This window comes from Gavialis gangeticus, unplaced genomic scaffold, assembly GCF_001723915.1.
Source record: "Gavialis gangeticus isolate Ggan-Ray unplaced genomic scaffold, GavGan_comp1, whole genome shotgun sequence".
In the NCBI taxonomy this organism is placed as follows: Eukaryota; Metazoa; Chordata; order Crocodylia; family Gavialidae; genus Gavialis; species Gavialis gangeticus.
In genome coordinates this window covers 114,315,774-114,338,101 of record NW_017729025.1, presented here as the reverse complement: position 1 = coordinate 114,338,101, position 22,328 = coordinate 114,315,774, and the positions used below count along the sequence as shown (strand labels likewise).

Here is a 22,328-nt window from a genome sequence, read left to right as displayed (position 1 = left end):
CATCTGTTCTTCATGTTGTGGGTCCTTCTTTGGATCTCTGCCTTGGCTTGTTGAAGATTCAATTTATTTTGCTTGGAGTTGGTTTTGTTTTGCCAAGCACAATAGGACTTATGCTTAAGATCGATCAACTCTTGGAACTCCCGGTCATTCTCATCAAACTAGTATTGATGTTTCCTGGTACAGAATCCAAGTATCACTTCATAGGCACTGATGACAGTAGACTTGAAGGCACCCCAAATGCTGCTGACATTCTCCCATTGTTGTTGTTTAGCATTCACCTGTTTTTTTATTGAGGCGTTGTTGGGACAGGTCTTGCTTGATTGGGTCCTTGAGTCCTTTGACCTTCTGTCAACATTGCTATTGCTTCAGCTGTCATTTGGGAGCCAGTTTGAGTGACAACCAAGTGGATGAGTTGGTGATTGCTCCAGCAATCATCAAGCTCCTAGAATAATTCAAGTGATGCAGGCATCTTTGTGATCCCAGGCATGAACAATGACATAGATAATCAAGTACCAATGTTTAGATCAAGGGTATTGTTATGACGTCTTGTACTTGTTTTTCTGACAGAACAGGGTATTGGTGATGGTGGGTGTTTCTACACGTGCCCCCCACAGTGCAGTTGTTACTGCACCATCGTTTAGTACTTGCTTCAAAAAAAGTACTACATGATGGTGCAGTAATAGCCATGACTGAGTCATCCCAGTGGCACATGGTTATTTATTAGCAGGTATGTCATTGTAGCAATGTGCTATATATAGTGAGGTAGCTCATCACTACAATGACATAGTGCCTGCGTCATGGTTTGTGCCTGCAAATGCTACGGCAACAGTGATGAGCTTCGTCGCTGTACCGCATTGCTATGGTGATGAAGCATCATGTGTAGATGCACCCACTGAGTCCATGTTCTGCACATTTGTTCAGGGGGAGGATGCCGTTGGAGTTCACCCTTCCCACTGCTTCCTTGCTGATGGTTCCATTCCAGAGTCCTGTCTGACTCTGGTGTTGAAATCACTGAGCCGAATAAGCCTGTGTCCCTCTGGAACATCAGAGAGGACTTGGTCAAGGTTGGCATATAATTCTTCCTTGGTTTCATTGGTGGTGACAAGAGTCAGGGAGTACACACAGGTGACAGCGGTCTGTTGGCTCCCTGTCAGTTTAAGATGGAGAATCATGAAGTGCTCATTAATTCTGCTAGGGAACTCACTGAGTTGGTTTATGAGTTCATTCTTAATGACAAAGCCAACTTCATGAAGTCAGTTTTCTCCTTCCTGTTGACCCTTCCAGAAGAGGGTAAAGTCACCTCCTTGTTCTTTGAGCTGCCCACCTCCTGCTCTCCACATCTCACTCAGTACAACGAAGTCACTGTTGCTTTGCCTGAGCTCTGGACCCACAATTACAGTGCAGTGCTGTGGGCATTCACTATTAGGATTGTCCATGAGGGTCCTGATACTGCAGGTCCCAAAGTTGGTTGTGTGTCTACATTGATTTTGACTGCAGTAAAGGTGATCCTACTGGACGTGGTTATCTATTCAGGAAAAAGGTAGACAGACTATATTTAGGACACCTTTTCTAGCCCCTTCCCCATGTGGGGAGTGCAGAGTGGATCCTAAAGATGAGCTGATTGGATTCAATCAACTAGTAGATAAAAGCACCAAAAAAGCCTCACTAAAGTGACTGATCTATACAGATGTTAGATGAGCTGGGTCCAACTAACACGATGCCTCTTTTGGGCATGTGCTGGGCTTGGTATGGGAGCATTTTGAGTTTATGTAAAGCGCCATTTTTTTGTTTGTTGTTAATGTCTGTAAGCAGCTCATATTATTTTTAGGCCTTGGATCTCATAATTTCTCTAAATATATGTATGTAACTATAACCAATATAATTCTACCCCTTTGAAAGCCTCATCCACTGTAATGTCTGTGAGCAATTAGCCAACTAGTAATGGTTTGAAGTTAAGTGCTATGTAAATTTCTTAGATTGTAATCTTTTCTGGTAGGAACATGTCTTTGACTCTATGTACATACAGTACTTAGCGCAATGAAGCCATAAACTCAGTTTACATTATTCTCATCAATCATATTTATCTGCATATACATAGAAGTATAAATAGGGATAATGTGCATAATGAACCTGAATTCAGTATAAAAATAGTATGGACCTGAATCATATTGGTGAGAACCCTAATTTATGAGTAGTAATCTCACTTAAATTGGCAGGAGTATCTAAATAAGATCTGACCCATGTTAGAAAGGGGTGGCAGAAAACTGGCAAAATAACATAATATAAAGTAATGCATATTTATGCAAACTGTAATGTATTAAAAAATTGTATGGTCATTGCTAACAGAAATTACTTGCATTGAGTAGGAATCTTGCTGCTGTACTGATTCAAAGCAGGTATGCATAGTAAACAGGTGTTTTCCTATAGGCACTGCTCTCATGCAAACATGTATTACTAGATGCACCATAGATCTGCTGTTATTCATAGTAACTTGGAAGGAGAATGAAGACTGAGGAGCAGCAGAAACCAATCAAAGAAAGCAATACCTTTTATCAATCATATTTGATGCTCTTCTCTCTCTTTCATCACTTTGATCTCTCATATAAAGCTGATACTTTGGACAATTTCCAAAATCTTAGCAGTGCAGTCTGAGAGGGCTCTGGGTTAGCTATGAGGGTATGTGTTTGCAATTATGCATTTGAAAGTATTTTCCCCTCCTCTGAGATAACATTCTTTTTGTGTTACCACACACTTCTGCTGTCTCATTTTTCTTCTCCCATGGCACTGTAGGCTGAAAGGCCTCACTGCATTTTTCCCCTCTGATCCTTGCAACTGATATCTGAATAAAATACTTTACTCTGCTGGTATTTATCCTGCTGAGCCATTCACTTTCTAGCTGTGAAACAGACAAAAAGTGTATCGTGAAGCAACATTCTGGCAGTTGCATTTCTTAATATGCCTCGAGGTAAGGCAAGATCGAACAGGGGTGGGAAAATTTGTGTCTGAGTGTGGGCCTGAAGTAACTTTTATGGAACTTGAGCATTTTTTGAGTGGATTTTGTTGTGTAGTCATAGCTATCATTTTCAAAACAGAATGAAATGAAAACAACTTAAAGATAATTGTTTACTGTGTGTCTAACTGCATTTGTTGGATAAAAGTTTATGGGTTGGGTTACATTCCTTTTGCAGTTCTTTTTTTATAATATATCTTGGACTTCATTTTCAGCTGGTACATTTTGGTGTAGCTCCATTGATTCCAGTAGAGTTATCCCAGTTCGCACCATCAGAGGATGTAGTTCTTGCTGTTTCCCTGATGACAGTATGTGTAATAATTTGCATGAATTTATAAGCCCAATTTCTACAGCCTATTTTACCAGATGTGATTTATTTGACTTGGGATATTCTCATTATGTCTAAAAATGTCTGAACTTGTGCAAGAAGGAAATAATATTGAATATAATAAAAAATATACTATGCTTAAAATTACTGAGGTTGATAGGAATGTGAAGATTAATATCTTAGGTTTTATATAGCACATCTCAGCCTCAATTTTTAAAGAAAAATAGAAGGTGTGCGTGGGGAGTGGGGGGTCCAATCTTACAGAGGTAACAACACAGTTGATAAAGAAATGCTCTTCAATGGACATTCAATATGGATGTTAATTTTACCAGGGTGAGGCACTTCAATGAGAATTAAGTACTCAGAGCTCTGTAGGATTGCCTACTAGGAGTGAGATTGTTCAAAAGTGTTCAACAGTGAAACTCCCACCAACTTCAATGGAGGCATAATTAGGCCAGTTCTGAGGCCTTTTGTAAATCCTACCTAGTAGCATACAGAAATTCTGTCCAATAGTTTGGAACAGGAAATGAGGAAGTACACTATCTGTAAGGTACTTGGGACAGAGACTTGTGATTTTATTTATGTCAGTGAACTACTGAGGGTACTTAACTATATAAGAAAATTATAGGTCCAAATTCTGTCCTTGGTTACATGTATGAAACCTAGTTGATTTCAATGGTTTTTGCATAATGTAATATCAAAGTTGAGGCCTAATCAGGTAAATCCTTATACCTATAAGTAGCTATTATACTTGCTATCTAGCCTATTTACATAATGGTTTGCAGGTCTTAGGCCCAAAATAGCAACTATGTGATGAATCTTCAAAAGTAAGGTTGACAATAGATAATTGAGTTGTCTTTAATTTTCTTCATAGCAGGATGGGTTGATGGTCATTCTGCACCCATATTCTTCTATATTATCATTTGCACTTGATTTACCTTGGAAAAGTCCCTCTTTAGTGTGTGAGCAAAGTCCAGCACTTACAGAACAACAGGGTGAGTGAAAGGAGTAAGCATTGCCCAAATGGACCCATGGGGTGTTTTTACATTTGCTCCAGTAGTGGTTGAGGGGGAGGGGTGCTTTAATTAAAGCACTCAGAGTGTCTTGTGTATCAGCGCTCCCTCACTTGAAAATGGTGGCAGGGGCGTTTTATCTGTTTATCTGTTTTAAAGCACAGGGATGCTGATACATATGGCATGAAGGTTGGTTGGAGAGTGGTAAGTACCACGCTTCACCAGAATCAATTAATCAAGTCTGCTCCAACGCGCTGTAATTACAGAGTGATGAGGCAGCCCCCCAGCTTCTGTATAAGCACCGTTAGTGCCTGATATCAGTGAAGGGTAGAATGCCATTGAAATTCTAAGAGACTTATCCTGTTCCTATTCAAGTCAATGGGTGGCTTTTAATTGGCCTCAGTGAGTACGTCTACATGTTCATTAATACGCAGTAGGCTACTGTGTAATAAGTGTCTTATGTAGACATGCCCACTGAGAGCATAACTAGTTCAGAAAGGAATTGAAAGTGCTCAGGATTTTGCAGGATATGCTCCTAATTACATAAGCTTTTGGTGCCTGTAGACATGCCGGGAAGCTACTCCGATGCACTGTAAGTATATCATGTCAGAGCAGACTCGATTAATCAAGTCGATTAATCAAGTCTGCTGGAGCACGCTAATTAACACATTCCAGCCAGCTTTCACATCTTGTGCATCAGCATCCCTGTACTTCAAAATGGTGGTGGGGGCATTTTAACTAAAACTCATTCAATAAGTGTTAGTTAAAGCGCACCTGCTGCCATTTTGAAGTATAGGGATGCTGATACATGAGATGTTGTGGGCGCTTTAATTAGAGTGGCTGTCAGAGCTGCTCTAATTAAAGTGCCCCCTCCCCCCAATCCACATTTAAAAATGTGTAAAAACGCCCTCAGTGGACATGTGCCTTATCTTTTGCATGTCTCACGTAATGCTGTTTAGAATGGTTGTGCTCTATAGTTTTACATATAATAATCATTTTCATTTACATTTCACAAGACTGGCTAGATCCCTACAGTGAAGACACCAGATCCTCACTTGGTGTAACTTGTTCAAAGTGATGGAACTGTGCCAGTTTGCATAAACAGGTGATCTGACCTATTATCCTGAAATGCAAGCTATTTGGGCTTGGTCTCATTCTGCAATTGCCTTTACAGTACTAAACATGATCAGGGAGGCATTTCTGAGTACTCTTTGAGCTCTACCCATTTCTGACTAATTTCTTTTCAGCATAGGAACAGAATTCTGATATGCGTGAGATGAGCAGAATACTTTGGAATTAGTTCCATTAAAGCCATGCCATATGCCGTATAGGGCTCAATGTGGTGTAGTATCAATATTCTGGCTGACAACTTTTCCCTAAGGATGGGGTCCATGCACATTCCACATTCCTTGATTTCTTTCCTTTTTTTAATGCATCAAGCAGGGGTAGACTTTTAATTAAAAATGACATCATCACACCGTTCCTAGCTCCTTGCAGGCAGTCCACATATTAATGCTGCTTGTTTCAGTTTTCAATGATCCTATTATGAATCGTAACCTCATTACACAAGCCTTGCTACACAGTGGAATTTCAAATGGGGTTTTGTGGTTTTTAGAACTTAAACAGTACAAAGGCAGTTGTGGTCAGGCTGCTTCCTCTCTTACCACAGCAGTTGTGGAGATGCCATTCCAGTGACCACTATTTCTACAGTGAGTCAGTTTCATTTTTAACAATCTGACTCAGTTCTCTTCAAAGGGGGCAGCATGTTATTTCTGCATGATTCTTGTGTGCATGACTCGGTACAAAGGGGTCAAGGCTAACATTAACCCCTTGGGATCCAGCCAGAGGAAAAACCTTGATCCGTCTGGCAGTTGGAATCCGTCTTCTTTAGAAATTGCTGCGTTCTGAATGTGCTGCATGTGCATTAGTTTTGCTAAACATGCCCTCTGTTTTCAGCCATCAGAAAAACTGCTGTATAGGACAGCTCTTTCCCCCAAAGAGCTAGCATTATGGGAGAGGCAATCAGAAGTCAGACATGAACGTCTAACTTCTGAGTTACTTCTCCAAAGTCTTTTGCACATGCACGCAAATGAATAAGTTGAGAGAGAGGTCAAAAAATAACCCCCTCCCCCCCGAGAGTCAGGTGTAAACACAAACTAATCGATAACAGTTAATAACAATGAGCACAACCTTTTTATGCCTAGTAAATCTTCAAAACCCTACCAGTGGTTGCCAAACATATGCTCTAATAAATAAACAAATACATAATTACACAGGAGTTTGAGAAAGTTCAAGCTTAGGAAAAGTTCCTCTAAGCAGCAGTAGTCAGGAGCAAGCTTGACAGCCCATTCATGTGAATTTCACAAACAAGGAATGCAGCAGTTTTGAACCTTAATGAAATGTAAGAATGTCTTTTTCTTTCCATATGACTCACAGTTTCATTTTGAAGTTTTTGAGCTTCTCGTAAGGTTATGGAGTGGTCAAGCGAAGCGGAACAGGGTTTTTGAAATCAGGAAGCCTGGGTGCAGTTTCATTCAGAAAAAAAAGCCCTATTCCTGTGTTTGATTGAAAAATAAAACTGCTGCTCTCAGTGAACCTTTGAAGTCCCCCAGCCCAGTAATTGTTTCACGACATTTGCAGCTTGAGGCAGCAAGAATGTTTGTGGTTGTTTTAAAAGGCATCTGAGTGTGGATTCCATATGGTTTATTTTTTATTTTGGGTTTTTCTAATTTTTTTCTTCCCCGTTTGGAGCCTCAAGTCCTCATGCTTTGCCCGAGACTCAATCCCAGCCTATACTATTACTTCATGAACTGCCTGTCTGTGAAAGAAATGAGTGCACACATTGTGGCACAAAGATTCAGACATGCTTAATTCAGACAAAATCTGTGAATGCCTGTTTGAGCAATAGTTGATTTAACTGTCCATTATCAATACTAGATTTAGAATGTGGCTTCTAAATGCTGCACATTTTCCTTTTTTGAACAAAAGGCCTCTTTATGCAACCTATACTAACAGCACGATCCTCCAAATGCTAGCTGTGGAGCACAGTACTTACTGTCAGGAGTTCAATAGCTGGTAAATAAGCACTAGGCCAGATAATAAGCCTTGAGAGTAAACAGAAGGGCCAGATTCAGCACTATGTTCCTCCCATCTTATACCTGTGTAGTTCGTTGACTCTCAGTGGACAGGCTGAATCACACCCAAGAAGTCTGAAAATATGTGGTATGGATGCTAGAAAATGCTGAAAGTGAGTCTAAGTTTAAATGAACTAACAAAATAATAAGGAATTAGGAACAACCTTCTCTGATAAAAACACATTGTTCCATGTTACGCCAGGCAAACGAAAGTGACAGAAATAGCTGAAATTTTGCAAAGAAATCATGATTATGCATTACATTTAGTCCTGTCATGTGTACTAAACTTTGTACTTGGCACATAATGTTAGTGACCAATTTTGCATGTACTAAAGTTAACAGGAGGGTGGATCTTTTATTTATTAATCTATATATCACCATTTGCCAGCTTCACTGAACTTCTGAAATAAAATGGAACACAGGCGCAAGTTATAATCAGCCAAGTGTAGACATTGCCATTTGGGTGATGATTGAATTTGATAACCGTGGGACTGATTCCTTAATCATTTACAGTGATGTGAATCAGGAGAAATTCCACTGGAGCCATTAATATTAGGCCCCTGTGAAAGTTAAGTTAGGATATGGGCATGCAAATAATGTACTGCATGGTAAAAGAATGTAGAGCTTGACCACACATCAGCTGCTCCAGCGTAACTATCTATAGCAGCAAATAGATGTCAACTTTGTGCCACCATAACATTTTTTATGGCAGTGCACGAGCCGAGTCAATACACATCACAGCCCTTTGCTGTGCCAGAAGTGCTTACATTTTGGGGTGCCACCCATGGCCGTGTGTAGATGAAATGAGGGGCATGTGTGCAGGATACTTTAAAGCAGGTTAAATGCTTTTGCACCGTTTTAATGGTGTTCATGTTTGCACGCATCAGCGGTGTATTGCGCAGTAATTCCAGCTGCTGTAGCAAATTTGACAGTTTAATGTGCCTTAAATGACTTGGGGCACAGCCAACTAAAACTGCCCTATAGATGTGGAGCAAAGCACCAGGCTCCGTGCAGCTCAGGGGCTTTGCAGGAAGCCTGTGCAGGCAGCCTGGCAGCAGCCTGGGAAGGCAAGCTCTGCCCAAGATCTTTTTTTTTCCCCCTGGAGCCTGCATCCCTGCCTGAGCTGTGTCGGGGCCTGGCGCTTCCTTCTGTGGCTGTGGTGCCCCCCGGATGAGCTGGGTGCCTGCAGGCAGGTGCCGCCTGGGGGGGCCCTGTTGCTGCCGCGGCGGGGAGCACCATACCCCCCACCACAGCCCAGGGACTGCTCCGCCCTCCAGCAGCTCACCCTCCCCTCCCCGCTGCTAGAGAGGCAGGTAAGTTTGGGTGTGTGCACAACATGAGGGTTTAAAGGGCCCTAAATGGAAGCAGTGTTTTTTAAAAAACACCGCTTCAATTTTGGGCCCCATTTCGTCTGCGCACACCCAAATGTACTAGCAATTTGTGCCACCATTTTGTGGCTGACATCTGTTTACTTGTGGTGGGAGACTGCCACCAGCAAGCAGCCCACACTCTTCTCCTGTCCAAGGCAGAAACTCCCCTGGGGTCTGATCTTGTGGGGGGGGGGGGGGCTAGAGTGCCATGCCCTGACTTGGAACATGTGTTTGCAAGTGAGGAAACCCCCTCTTACAGATGCATCTCTGTGTTGGGGCACAGGGAAATCTCCCAACAGGGGATTCCCCTCAGCATGTGCCTGCAAGGCGCAGTAGGGGAACTCCCCTAGGGGTTCCTCCTCCACTTGCACATGGACCCTAAACCAGGGGCAGCAGTGACAAAAGTGCCAGCATGATAGGTGCCAGCTTGCCTATCATGCTGCTGCCCTTGGGTCAGAGGGGGTGATCAGAAGGAGGAACACCTAGGCAAGTTTCCTCATCTGTGTTTTACTGCCGTGTGCAGGGTGGAGGAGCGGGGGCAATCCCCTGCTAGGGTTTCCGCTATGGCCCAACACAGGGGCATGGCTCCAAGAGGGGTTTCCCTCCTTGCAAACACACTCCCCAACTCAGGGCAGGGCACCCAGGGCTCTTTTTTGGTAGGATTAGACTCCTGAAGCCCTGAGAGGTGCAAGGGACTGACTCTGGGGGAATGGCAGCTCCAGCAACATCTCTTAGATGTCCATGAAGTAGACCAGCTGTGCCATGATATATTGAGACACAGCTGATCGTGCTCCAAAGAGAACGTCTGTTTCTAGCCATTGTGTGCACTCTTATCCTGTAGTAAGTGGAAGCTGACCTGTTACTAATGTATTCTTCAGTGAAAGTGGGATAAGTTACTGTGGTCTAATTTACACTTACCATGGAATAATGGCATGCAAATGGGCAGTTATTGTGGTGCAGTCCCATCCTTTTTGTTTTTCAAGAATTTGTTTGTGCATTCAAACCTTTAATAACAGAGAAATCAAGCCCAGATCTCTCTGGTGAGACTGTTTCACTAGATGGCAGCCATGGACTTGATCCTGAATGGATTCTCTGAATGGATCCTAAATTGGCTCCCAGCTCTGACTGACTTGTTTATCCATCTATTTATGCTATATTCACCCCCAGGATATCTAAGTTTGGGGAACACTTAATACTTTTTGCTATCAGGCCTTCATGTGATGCAAGTTAAAGAGATTTCTACAAGGACTGCAGGTAGTCTTTTATTTATGTATGAGGTTCTGTTTTCTTCAGGGGGACCATTTATATAGGTAGGACCAATTGCATGACTAAGGATTATCAGGATCAGTCCCTGAATGACCATTAACATAATAAAAATAAAGTCTAGTATAATGAATGTCAGCTGCATTAAGATGCCTGATGCTTGTTAACCAATGAGTCTTTAATGTAAAAGTCCCTCAAACAAAAATGCTATTAAGGCAAATTAATGTTTAAAATTATTAATGTGCTTTTTATTCAATGATATCTGTCAAAGGGAAATCTGTTATACTGTATATGCTCATAATATACATCATATGTCCTTCTATTCTAGCCATGTTGTTCTGTTTATGGAGGCCTGCAGAATTTAATTGCAAAATAATGCAGAGCAAAACCAAGGAGAGTACATTCCAGAGCTTCCCTAAGTGCAGTAACCCATACACTTGGAATCAGAGATGTTCAACATGCTGTTTCACCAACTGGTATAAACTGGCTCTGCTGAAGTTAATGGAGCTGTGGTGACTTCCATTAGACTAGGACATGCCCTGGCTAAATATTCTAGACATGAGCAAAAGAGAAATGGATAGTTTTTAGTTTTTGTGATTTTTTAAAAATTTTGTTTATTCCCCCCCACCCTGTTTTTGGGTGTATCCTTGGCAAAATTCAGATCTGTTACAGGTTTACAGTAAAACCACCATTTTGCTGTTGCTTTTAAATAATACATTGTACCCTTCACTGTCTGTCAGTAAATTATGCCTCGCCTCTCCCTGAGCTGAAAGTACCCACTATCCCCATTTGACAGGTGTGTGGAGAACTTACCTGATTTGCTCCAGGTGCAATAAAACATTACAGTAAATCCTGAAATACAGTTTGCCTGACAGTCATTCATTAGATATGCAGAAAGTGTATTTACATTATGAGAAGAGTGCATTTACAACTGATATAAGACATGACCTTGGAAATGATGAATGAATTCTAATAGAAATAAATGGCATAGGGTAATCAGATTGAGTTAATTGAGACTAATTGGGTAAATGAGTACTAAAAAAGATTTTGCCCCTAAGATACAAGTTTTTGAGCAGGGGGCATCTTTACCTGGTATGTAGGTCTTAGTGAAGCACACCATCACTTCACAAAGAATTAATAACATTAATATTTGGGAAAATTAATCAGTAAGCCATCAGGGGTATAACCCTCCCCCATCTCCATTGCCACTCTGTCTGAAGATTCCATATTTTAGTAATCCAGAACATATGGGTCCTTAACAAGCATGACAACAGCCACACATATCCACTGCATACTGTGGAGGGGATTTAAAACGGTAATGTGGTACAGATCAAGATAAAGCCAATAGAGACAACTACTGTACAGTATACGTGTGGTCCCTGTACCTTACTGAGAGTGTAACAGTTACATCTTTCATTGCTTGGAATAACATTTTGGAACACAGTTGTGCTTCCGTTTATTTATTTATTTTTGAAAAAGAAATTACATCTACCTTACTCAGTGTAGGAATATGAAAGTTTTCTGCATGGAAAACACCATGTACAAAATTCAAGTTGAATGTAAATATATAGGCAACCTTGTGACAGAGGATGCAGAAATGGCCAAAGTGCTCAGTGCCTTTTTTTGCCTCAGTCTTCACAGGTAAGGTCAGCCCCCAGACTACTGCACTGGGCAGCACAGTTTGGAGAGAAGGTGAGTAAGCAACAGTGGTAAAAGAACAGGTTATGGACTATTTAGAAAAGTTAGACATGTGGCCGGATGGGATGTACCCAAGGGTGCTGAGGGAGTTGGCTGATGAGATTGCAGAGCCACTGGCCATCATCTTTGAAAACTCATGGTGATCAGGAGAGGGTCCAGATGATTGGAAAAGAGCAAACGTGGTACCCATATCTAAGGGAGGGAAAAAGGAGGATCCGAAGAACTACAGACCAGTCAGCCTCACTTCAGACCCTGGAAAAATCATGGAGCAGATCCTCAAGGAATCCATTTCTAAGCACTTGGAGGAGAAGACAGTGGTTAGGAACAGTCAGCATGGATTCACCAAGGGCAAGTCATGTCTGACCAACCTGATTGCTTTCTATGATGAGATAACTGGCTCTGTGGATTTGCAGAGACCAGTGGATGATCAGATACCTTGATTTTAGCAAGGCTTTTGATATGGTCTTCCACAACATTCTCGCAGGCAAGCTAAGGAAGTACAGGCTGGATGTATGGACTGTAAGGTGGATGGAAAACTGGCTGGAGCATTGGGTTGGAGAGCAGTGGTCCCCAACCTTTTTATGGTGAAGATGACTTTTTGTAAGTAAAGGGCACCCCGGGATCTACTACCCCCTGCCCTGCCCCGCCCCTGCCCTACGCCCCTGCCTCCCAGACAAGCTGCCCAGGCTCTGACCCCACTCACCCAGCCCACATAGCAGGAAGCATGGCTCAGCCCAGCAATGTGTGTTCTGCTGTTCTCAATTGTGGAGCCTCTGTCAGACTGTCAGATAATCAATGGCTTGATGTCTAGTTGACAGCCAGTATCAAGTGGAGTGCCCCAGGGGTCAGTCCTGGGGCCAGTTTTGTCCAATGTTTTCATCAACCTGGAAGATGGCATATAGTGCACCCTCAGCAAGTTTGCAGATGACACCAAGCTGGGGGGAGTAGCAGATATGTTGGAGGGCAGGCCTAGGATTCAGTGTGACCTAGACAAATTGGAAAATTGGGCCAAAATAAATCTCATGAGGTTCAACAAGTCCTGCGCTTAGGATGGAACAATTCCATGCACTGGTACAGGTTGGGAGATGACTGGCTGGGCATCAGCTCTGCACAAAAGGACCTGGGGGTTACAGTGGACAATAAGCTGAATGTTGCCTTGTTGCCAACAAGGCTAATGTCATACTGGGCTGCATTGGTAGGTGTGTTGCCAGTAGGTCAAGGGAAGTGACTATTCCCTTCTATTCAGCACTGGTAAGGCCACATTTGGACTACTGTGTTCAGTTTGGGGCCCCACTAGAGAAGGGTTGGGGAGAAATTGGAGACAGTCCAGTGGAGGGCAATGAAAATGGTGAGGGGGCACATGACTTATGAGGACAGACTGAGAGAACTGGGCTTATTTAGTCTAGAGAAGAGAAGACCGAGAGGGAATTTATTAGTAGCCTTCAACTACTGGGGGAGGGGGTGCGGGGGTCGAAAATGGATGGAACTAGACTGTTCCGAGTTGTGGCAGATGACAGAACAAGGAGCAATGTTCTCAAGTTGCAGCAAGGGAAGTTTAGGTTAGATATTAGGAAGAATTTTCTCACTAGAAGGGTAGTAAAACACTGGAACAGGTTACCCAGAGAGGTTGTGGAATCTCCATTGCTGGAGGTTTTTAAGCCCCAGATAGACAAAGCTTTGGCTAGGATGATCTAGGTGGGGATGGTTCTGCTTTGAGCAGGGGTGTTGGACTGGATGACCTCCTGTGGTCCCTTCCAAACCTAATTTTCTATGATTCTATAAAGTTTCTTTTAATTGAAATTGACAGTATGATAGGCAGGGGTGGATCCAGGGTGGGGTGACAGGGTGCAGTGGTGTTGCTGCTCCCCTCTTTCAGACTGGATTGTACCATAGGAGCTTCTGGGGACTTTATTAAGTCCACAAATCAGCTAAGAATCCATCTCCTGTCTGTGCTCAAAGGCATGTCCCCTCTCTCATGGGTGACTGGTGCCACCTTAGTCAGGGGGGACACGTGTTCCCCCAGCAACCTGTCAGGAACCAGAACAGGGGGTCCCCCCATTGCCAATTTCACCGACCAGGGGAAGGGGTCCCCCACAGCAAAACTCACAGACCAGGAGGGGGCCCCCCTATGGCAAAACTCCCTTCCCACAAGTCTCACAGAAGTGGCCATGGCATTACATCCACTTCTCCCACTCCCCAGCCGGCACCTGCAATGGGGGCACCAGCACTCCTATCTGCCCCCCCTGTTCATCGCCTAAGCAGGAAGTGTGGCCAGTCAAGGGGAACACTTGCACCCCCTATGCCTCACCACTGCCCTCCCTTTTCCTTCCCCCCTCCATCTGCCACTGCTGTTTTCCCTGCTGTCATAGGAGGAGGGTGAGCTCCAGAGCCACTTCTGGGGGCTGGGCTCATCTAGGGACAGTGACAGCAGTGGTGGTGAGGGGGTGGTACCCCAGTCCCCTTGGAGCAGGGGTAAGGAGAGGGAACTCCATTGTCCCCACAGTGGCACTGTCCACTGCCACTGTCCCCAGTGAAGCCCACCCCAGGTTTGTAGTTCAGCAAATGTGAATATGAGGAATAAATAAATAAATAAGTTGGAAGAAGCTATTAGGCTCCTAGGATATAAATTATACCATAAATTATAAGATAAATGATTTAGAGGCATATTTTGGACCTCTGGAAAAAATGCAGATCCACTACTCTGTCACAGGGTGGTATTGTGAGTAGAAATTTAATAATGTTAAGTGAGCTGATTATATACTGATATCTTAAACATACACAGTAATGAAGACCATGTTAATACTCATGGTGTATGAGTATGAGATATATTAATAGTACCCTTGGAATTGAATTTCAGCATCATACTGAATTTTTGGTTGTTTGCATCTGGGACTATATATGAGGGTTTGGATTATCATGTACCCCTAGACCACAGTTATGGATCCTATGTTACATGAACAAAGCACAAATAAATGGAAAAATTGTCTGATGTAGAACATAATTAAAATCTAAAGGAAGCTACTTACAACAAAATATAGGACTTTTTTGTATTGAGGTCTTAAATATAGTCATGATTTTATACACCCATTTGATATACAGGGAAGGTAGTAAAGATGAAACTATAATTGGTAAGAAAATATTAACACTTTCAGAATATGTTCCTGAGCTAATACATCATGCTAACAATCACTCAGGTACTATAGTGGCAATGTCCATACAGAGAAGGTGTTTTTACATCACAATCATTATGGATTGTGCAGATAAATATTCTTGAGCTAGCTGTAAATTTGCCTGTTCAGTTACTGCTTTCAGTGTAGGAATGGGATCATGGAACAGAGCACAAGCTAATTGCTTGAGAGTTCATATCGCTTTTCCTGCAGGTTTTGTAACCCAGCCTGAGTTCTGTGCTGCTACGGGGAGAGAAGTAGTGGTACCTGGGCTAGATATTTTAAAAAGAGCTTGAGTACATTTACATGAGCTGCAAGGACTGTAATGACTTTAGTGGAGACATATCCATGATTTTATGCAATCAGCTGAATATTATAAAGCCATGTATAGGATGTAGTGGTCTGGGAAACTTGCAGAGATCATCAGCCAGGATTTCCATCTGAATAGAAATTAATGGTCAAACATCTGAGATAGAAACCAAACTGCATAAGTAATTGTTATAATACAAATATAATAATAATTTTAGTTGTAGTTTTAACGATCAAGCATGGGGTGTACTTGACACCTAGATAATACTTTATTAAACATATTCATTATCTGCTGATTATGTATTTGCTGCAGTTATTGTATTGGCTCATATGGGGTGGGTATATGTGGTTCCTGCAGGGAAAGCTATCTACCTGTGGATGCATGTGGCTAATGCTGCATCATTGTTCAAGTTGCACCAGTTCATCTGGTTCCTGTAGATGCAGCCTGAGAGTAAGGAACAGATTGCTGGAGATCTCTGTTAATAATGGAATATTAATTCCATAGCTGTCTATATCTGGACTTACTTTCAAAGGAAAAGCACTTAACGTGCCATATTTAGAACAAGGACCGAGATTTTAAGATACAGGCCTACTGCCATTGCTCATGAAGGCAACAATTTTTTGAAGAGCAATGCAAATGTTGTATTCTGCCTTGCTGAAAGTGACTGAGTTCACGGAGAGCAGGGCTTCAGAAAAAAGCCCATTTTAATTGGCGCGGCTTAATTATGCTGCTGTACTCTAGGTTAATCTAACTACTCTGTATAGTAGATTTGAAAAGCTGTGGGGGCTCCATTGTGGTTGAGCATGCTAGGAAATGTCTATGAAAAGCACACTGTATCTTGACAAGACTAGACTACATTTGTTTTGTATTTTAAATTCCACTAATTTTTGCATGTCTTTGAATTAATTATTCCTCTTTCAACATCAAAGGAAAATGTAGGACATTTTTACTTTTAACAGTTTTGTGCTATAATAATTATCCTATTGCTGCAATGATAGGGTTGTACGCTTCTTAGGTTTTTGAGATTACAAAAGGAAATGCAGCTAATTATAGTTTGATAGAAATTACAGATCTGGCTCTTTATTTTCTTGGTAATGTTTGTTCAAACAGGGTGAAATCCTGCAAGGTGCTGAGTGTCTATAAAAGACATTAATTTTTTATTAAATTAATGGGAGCTGAGGCAGTTGACCTCCCGTGGTAATGCTCAGTAAAGTTTATTGACTGTATTTTATTATATTACATGTTTATAGAATGGGTTTGAATCAAGCATCTGCATTTGAGGACCCCCAAACTTTGGGGAAATTGGGATCTGGACCAGATTTTATAGCTGACTCATTTACAATTATATTGGCCAAATCAAAACTGTGGATCTAAGTATCACCTAAACAGTGGAAAAGTTCAGTTGGATCCATTTTACACCATTGCAGATCAGGCCCATCTCTAGACAACAGCAAGTTTTTGCCTTTTTGGTTGTTAAATAGTAAATGTTAGATTTAGTCGTATGAACATTGGATTTTAAAATGATCCTTTGGATTTTCATGGGGGGTTCCCTTTACCTGGAACAATCTCACTCTTTGCACTCATCTGATTTTCCCTCTGAATTCCTCCTCAAAATTAAATTCTTTCAGCTAGCATTTCAGTCCCAATATCTGTTCCCCTGCCACTTTCACACTGAAGTCAAATCCTAAGAAGAAAGAAATTTTTTTGATAATGATGAACTTATTTCTGAATGCAAAGTGCACTACCTGGATGTTTTCTCATCTTTATACTCATTCTCTATTAACCCAAGTTGTCAGAAAGTAGACAGGGGGGAGGGAGGGGCGGGGGGGAGAGGGAATCCATTCTCTAAGTGGTAAACAGGCAAGTGTTTTGGAAATATGAGATGTGAATGCCAGTGAAGTTGTGTAAATCATGTAGATAAGTAAAATTATTACTTAGCTTCCTGGCTGGAAATAAATATGTAACTACAGCATCTCAGAGTACCCATTATTGTGCCCCTCTACCCATACAGCAGATTCACTCATCGTTAATATTTCCAACTTGGTACTTTTTACACATGAGAAAAGGGGACAACCAAAGTCATTGTGCTCTTCATTGCTATGGAACCAGGACTGTGAGGGCATGTAGTCCCCCTTTGCCTCCTGCAACCCTAGTATCATGAGAAGGACTATAAATTATAACCTCTGCAGCCCCACTGATATCAGCATTTTTGGAGGCTAACTGAGCTGCATGTTGAGTTGATTGCTTGATGTGGGAAGTGTGGGAAATTTGGATAATTAGGCAAGGGGTTAGATAAAGGGGGCCCTGGTGTCCTGGATGGCAGGGTGTCAGACCAGTGACCCTTAACTGAGCAATAGACTTTCTACCTTCTTAAACTTGGACAACAGCAGAGGGATTGGACAAACCATAGAAGCCCAGGTTGTTTCCCAGAGAGAAAAAGAGTTTATGTATGAAGAGGCCATTGTCTGAGAGAGTCAAGTGGATCGTGTATGTATGCCTGTTTGTATACACAGAACACATACATCATATTTTTTTATTTTTAAAGGAATTAAATATACTATACAAAAGCATGAATGGGGCTAGTCTTTATAGAAGGGGAAGTGGCACTGAACTCAGGGTCACATTTTCGGAAGTTAGGCAGAGAGATGGTTAGTCACGTTAGCCTGAAGTCAGGCAGAATGTGGGGCAGGGTGGCATCTTAGTTTGACTAATTTGTCTCCTAAGTGCTACTGTACCTTACCTGCTGCCTGAAGTTAGGGAGGCCTGTGCTATGGGAGAACAGGTATTTTCAGGGCTTTTTTGAAAAACGTGTTTTGCTTTCCAAAAGCTGACAGAAATTTAGTGAGGGAACGAAACTGAGACTCTTCAGGGAAATCGTGAGTGCAGGCAACAGCTGGAGTGTGTGCTTGCTGACAGTTTTCTTTGGTGCATTTTTGTGTGTGTGAGCTGCTCTTATAGGAATGTGGCCGCTACGGCTTTATCAAGTAGGTCATGTGAATTTCAGCAGTAATACATGATCTTCCTCCCCTTCATGGGACAAAGCTAGTCTTTCTTTATATCTCCTTTGCATTTCTAAGTTTACTGACATCATCCTTCCACCTATATACTGTGAGGGCTACATCTCTGCTTCATTCCAAATCAGATACACGAAATACATGTCTGCATTCTTGTATAACAATCCATGAACAGCTGGCTAATGTACATAAGAGATGGAGTATTTACTGAAGCAATGCATTATACCAAGGCTGTTCAACTTCCAAGTGGCTGGGGGCCGCATGCCCCACAGACCATGTTAGTGGGGACCGCATGTTGTACAAGCCACACCACTGGGGACCATGGGCTCCTGAGCCACAGGCTAAGTGGATGCCCCCTTTTAACCCACACAGCACTATACACCCACATTTCCCTGGCCTCATCCTCATCTCCCCTCACCTCCCCATACCCTGCGGGAGGTGCAGAAAGTAGAAGCCAGAGCAGACTCCAGCTGCTGTTGCAGCTACAGCAATGGGGGCAGAGGTGGATGGGTAGGAGTCTGGGGCTGCAACTTAACTCCTCATGGGCTGCATGCCACCTGCAAGCCACTGGTTGGCCAGCCCTGTATACAATATGCCCTGAAGTGATGTGAAAGATCCACAATCAGGAATCTTGGGCGTAGGGGAACGATACTTTGATATTAGAGAAACCTGAGAAGATGATTCAAAGAACTGGTGGTAGCCAAAGCTAAGGTAGAAGTCTATGTATGAGAAGGGAAAGAAGTACCACCTGGGAGCAGCAGAACCAGGCAATGAAATGAGGGGAACTGCTGTGAGAAACTGCAAGTTTGGCTATAATTAATACCATGAGCAATGTGTACCCCCGGAGGCTGGGGGGTGGGGCATGGTGATCACCCACAGGTGGCGGTGGCAATGGTGGTAGCATGGGCATGGCGATGGTGAGCGGGGAGCTCCTGCAGGTGGCTATGGCAGTGGGGGTGGCAGGTGGTGGGGGTGATGAGTGCTGACCAGCAGCTGGTGATCACCCACAGACACTGCCGGCAGTATCTGCAGTGAGGGCCAGAGGAGGGTGGCGAGCTGTGACTGCCTGCAGGCACCACCAGCAGCGTCGGCAGTGCTTCTCTCATGGGGTGCACCACCAATCTCAGGGGGTGCATGTGCACCCGTGTGCACCCCCTACACATTGCCAATGGTTAATACTCTGCCATTTGCTTGTTCTGTTTCAGTTTTTGCCCTAGAAAGTTCTGGGTTGTCTTACTAGACGTCCAGTAGCACTTGCTGCTACTGTTCTCCCAGAAAGCCCTGTAAAGCCCCAGAGCAGTGTTGGAAACCAGTACAGAAAAATTTGTATTCTACATTGCTTTTGCTTTATCTTTCAGCTGTTATGATAGTTGAAGAATAAAGATATGATATGGTTTTTTGTTGTAGCTATAGCCTATGTATCGATAACACTGATAGCAATAGAAATGTGCACATACATTGTGATTCAGACTGTTGTTATTACTGTTTTACAGAGGTGATTTCCACTGTCATTGAACTGGGGTGATAGTGCCTTAAGTAGCACGTGGTATTCATTACACTGCTGTCATTTAAAAAGTTGGCCACCATCAGTGACTGCTTTTTACTATTTATACCTGAACTTAAAAGGAAAAAATCAGGTTGAGTTTATAAAATCATGGGGATAACGCCAAAGAAAATTCCAAGCAAAAAGAGACTGGACAATTCTTTTGGCCACTGAGCTTGATTCTGAGTTAAACCAGTGTAAATCAGGAGTAGGTGTACTGGAGCAAGCATAATTTCCTCTTGGTCAAACCATGAAGTAGAGATAATGCCGCTCAGTGGTCATTTTTGTGCCAAAAGACAACACGATCCATTCTTCTTTTACCTTTTTTCTAACTTTTGAAACTGTAAATGTTCTCAAAGAAAACTGCTGAATTAAAATAATTTGAGGAAGGAAATCTGCTGCTATAAATTACACAGCAATTTGCTCCTTGTGGTTCCTTTCCAATTATAAACACTTTTGACTATCTCGGGTATTCATTTCCAAGGATGCATTCTTTTTTTATGCTTGATGGATGGGTCTGCAATCTTAAAAATGGTATTTTGGATGTGGATAGGAGTGGGAATGCTGTGCAACGGTTTGCAAGTGTGGAGGCACAAAAAGGTTTTCAATCATTTTATCTCATTTCAACAACATTCTCTCTCAGGATGTGTAGGAATTAGAGAAAGGAAATATTTACATTGTAATTATATTTCTGTTTATTTAATTAAGTTATTAAGCAGACCTGGCACTCAGAAGCAGCTCCCTTTAGTCCTAATTGTTTCTCCTAATGTTGCAATTACAGCATTATTGAAAGAATTTGGAGAATAAAAGCCTGCAATCTTGTCAGGATGCAGCGGGAGGGCATGGGGGATTTACACCAGGGAGAAGGGAAGCAGTGAAACTGATTGCTCAGCTGCCTCCTCTGAATACCACAGCAAATCAGTTTCACAAAAAGAGACAGCAGTCTGCATGGGGGCGTTGGGGGGGGGCAGACTTCTATCCAGAAATACGAAGAACACTCTCCCTAGTTATTAAATGGTTTACATTGGTCTGCATACAAGGATATATTTTCCAATCGTTCCACAAAGGCTTCTAGAATAGTAATTTTTATGTCAGGAATATTTATATTAAGAAGCCCACAAAGCCACAAACTACTTTCCATAGACGTAACCTTCGTGTGTCCATATATAAAGTTTCCACGAAAAAAGCATTTACTTCTTTATTTACTGCTCGATTTATTATTAGTATCATTATTATTATTAATTTACTATTGGTGTTTTTTTTTCTTGAGTCTTTCGTCGCAGAGAGAATGACACCAGTAAAGGATAAAATAGGAGAGAGTCTCTTGTGGAACTGAGGTACTTACTCCAAACATGCTTTCACATGATATTCCTACTCTTTTTGTCTTCAGTTGTTTCACTGGAAATGGTTCAAGGGTGAATTTCCATTCCTCTCTCTGTAAGTGCATTTGACAGTGCTGATGTATGAGAAGACCTTTATAAAAGGGACTACATTGCCCATTCTACTCAGCAGAATGTTAACTCTGAATCCTAATAATATATCTATTCACTATATCAATATATCCATATAATCCATCTGCTTAGGTTCCTATCATTATAATATCTGAACTCCACATAAATAATTTGTATTCATTAGAGATTAATATTCTTCCTAATTAAATCCAAGGCATTTAAAGACCATGATTTGTCTATATCTTTTGTTCCTTCATTTTTAATGTAACCTTGCTCTTTCATTTTTCTTTGCTTTTTTTTTTCTACTTGTTCCTCTTTCTTTTTTTCTGTTCTATTAGCTATACTTGTGGTAGTTAAAACCTTGAGTCAAGGTGAGACTAACATCTCATTGCACAGTCCATGAAGTTTGTGGTCATTCTTCTCTTTCCCATTAAAAAGTTACACTGCTAAAAAAGCCCTCTGTCTTCACCTTGGACGAGTTTAGTTTTTGAGAGTAACAAATCTGTGGTCACCGGGACCAGTAGGTCTCATGAGAACACTACAGAGCAGGAGGCTGGGTAGTCTGGGTCAATAACAGGGCAGGTCTTGAAGATTAGGAACAAATCCTTAAATCTTAAAAAGTGTTCTAGGGAGCCAATGTAGTTAGCTCGCGTGACCTGCTCTTGGCTCCAGTACTTCTAAGCAGCAGCTTTACAATGGTAAGTGCACTGCCTCATAGTAAGCCAACTATAGCAGTTTAAATAATTTCACTATTGATCATTTAGAATCAAATCATTCAGCTAATGCCCTTCTCTCAGTGCAACTGGAAACATTTGAAAACATCTTTAGTATGAGGAAGGTTTCATAGTTTCTAGGGTCGGAAGGGACCTGAGCAGATCATCTAGTCTGACCCCCTGCCATGGCAGGAAGAGCACTGGGGTCAAATGACCCCAGTAAGGTGGTCATCCAACCTCCTCTTAAAAACCCCCAGGGTGGGAGCCTGCACCACCTCACTTGGAAGCTGGTTCCAGACCCTAGCCGCCCTGAC

The 22,328-nt window shown here is 42.2% G+C and overlaps 1 long non-coding RNA gene across 1 annotated transcript in view; it reads left to right on the top strand.

The window, feature by feature from the left end:
- The first annotated feature begins 2,867 nt into the window (after window positions 1-2,867).
- The window catches only part of LOC109298999, a 56,626-nt gene continuing 37,165 nt past the window's right edge, over window positions 2,868-22,328 (top strand). The window contains exon 1 of the long non-coding RNA XR_002097747.1: window positions 2,868-2,965. This is a non-coding gene — a long non-coding RNA (uncharacterized LOC109298999). The remainder of the gene's footprint in view (window positions 2,966-22,328) is intronic.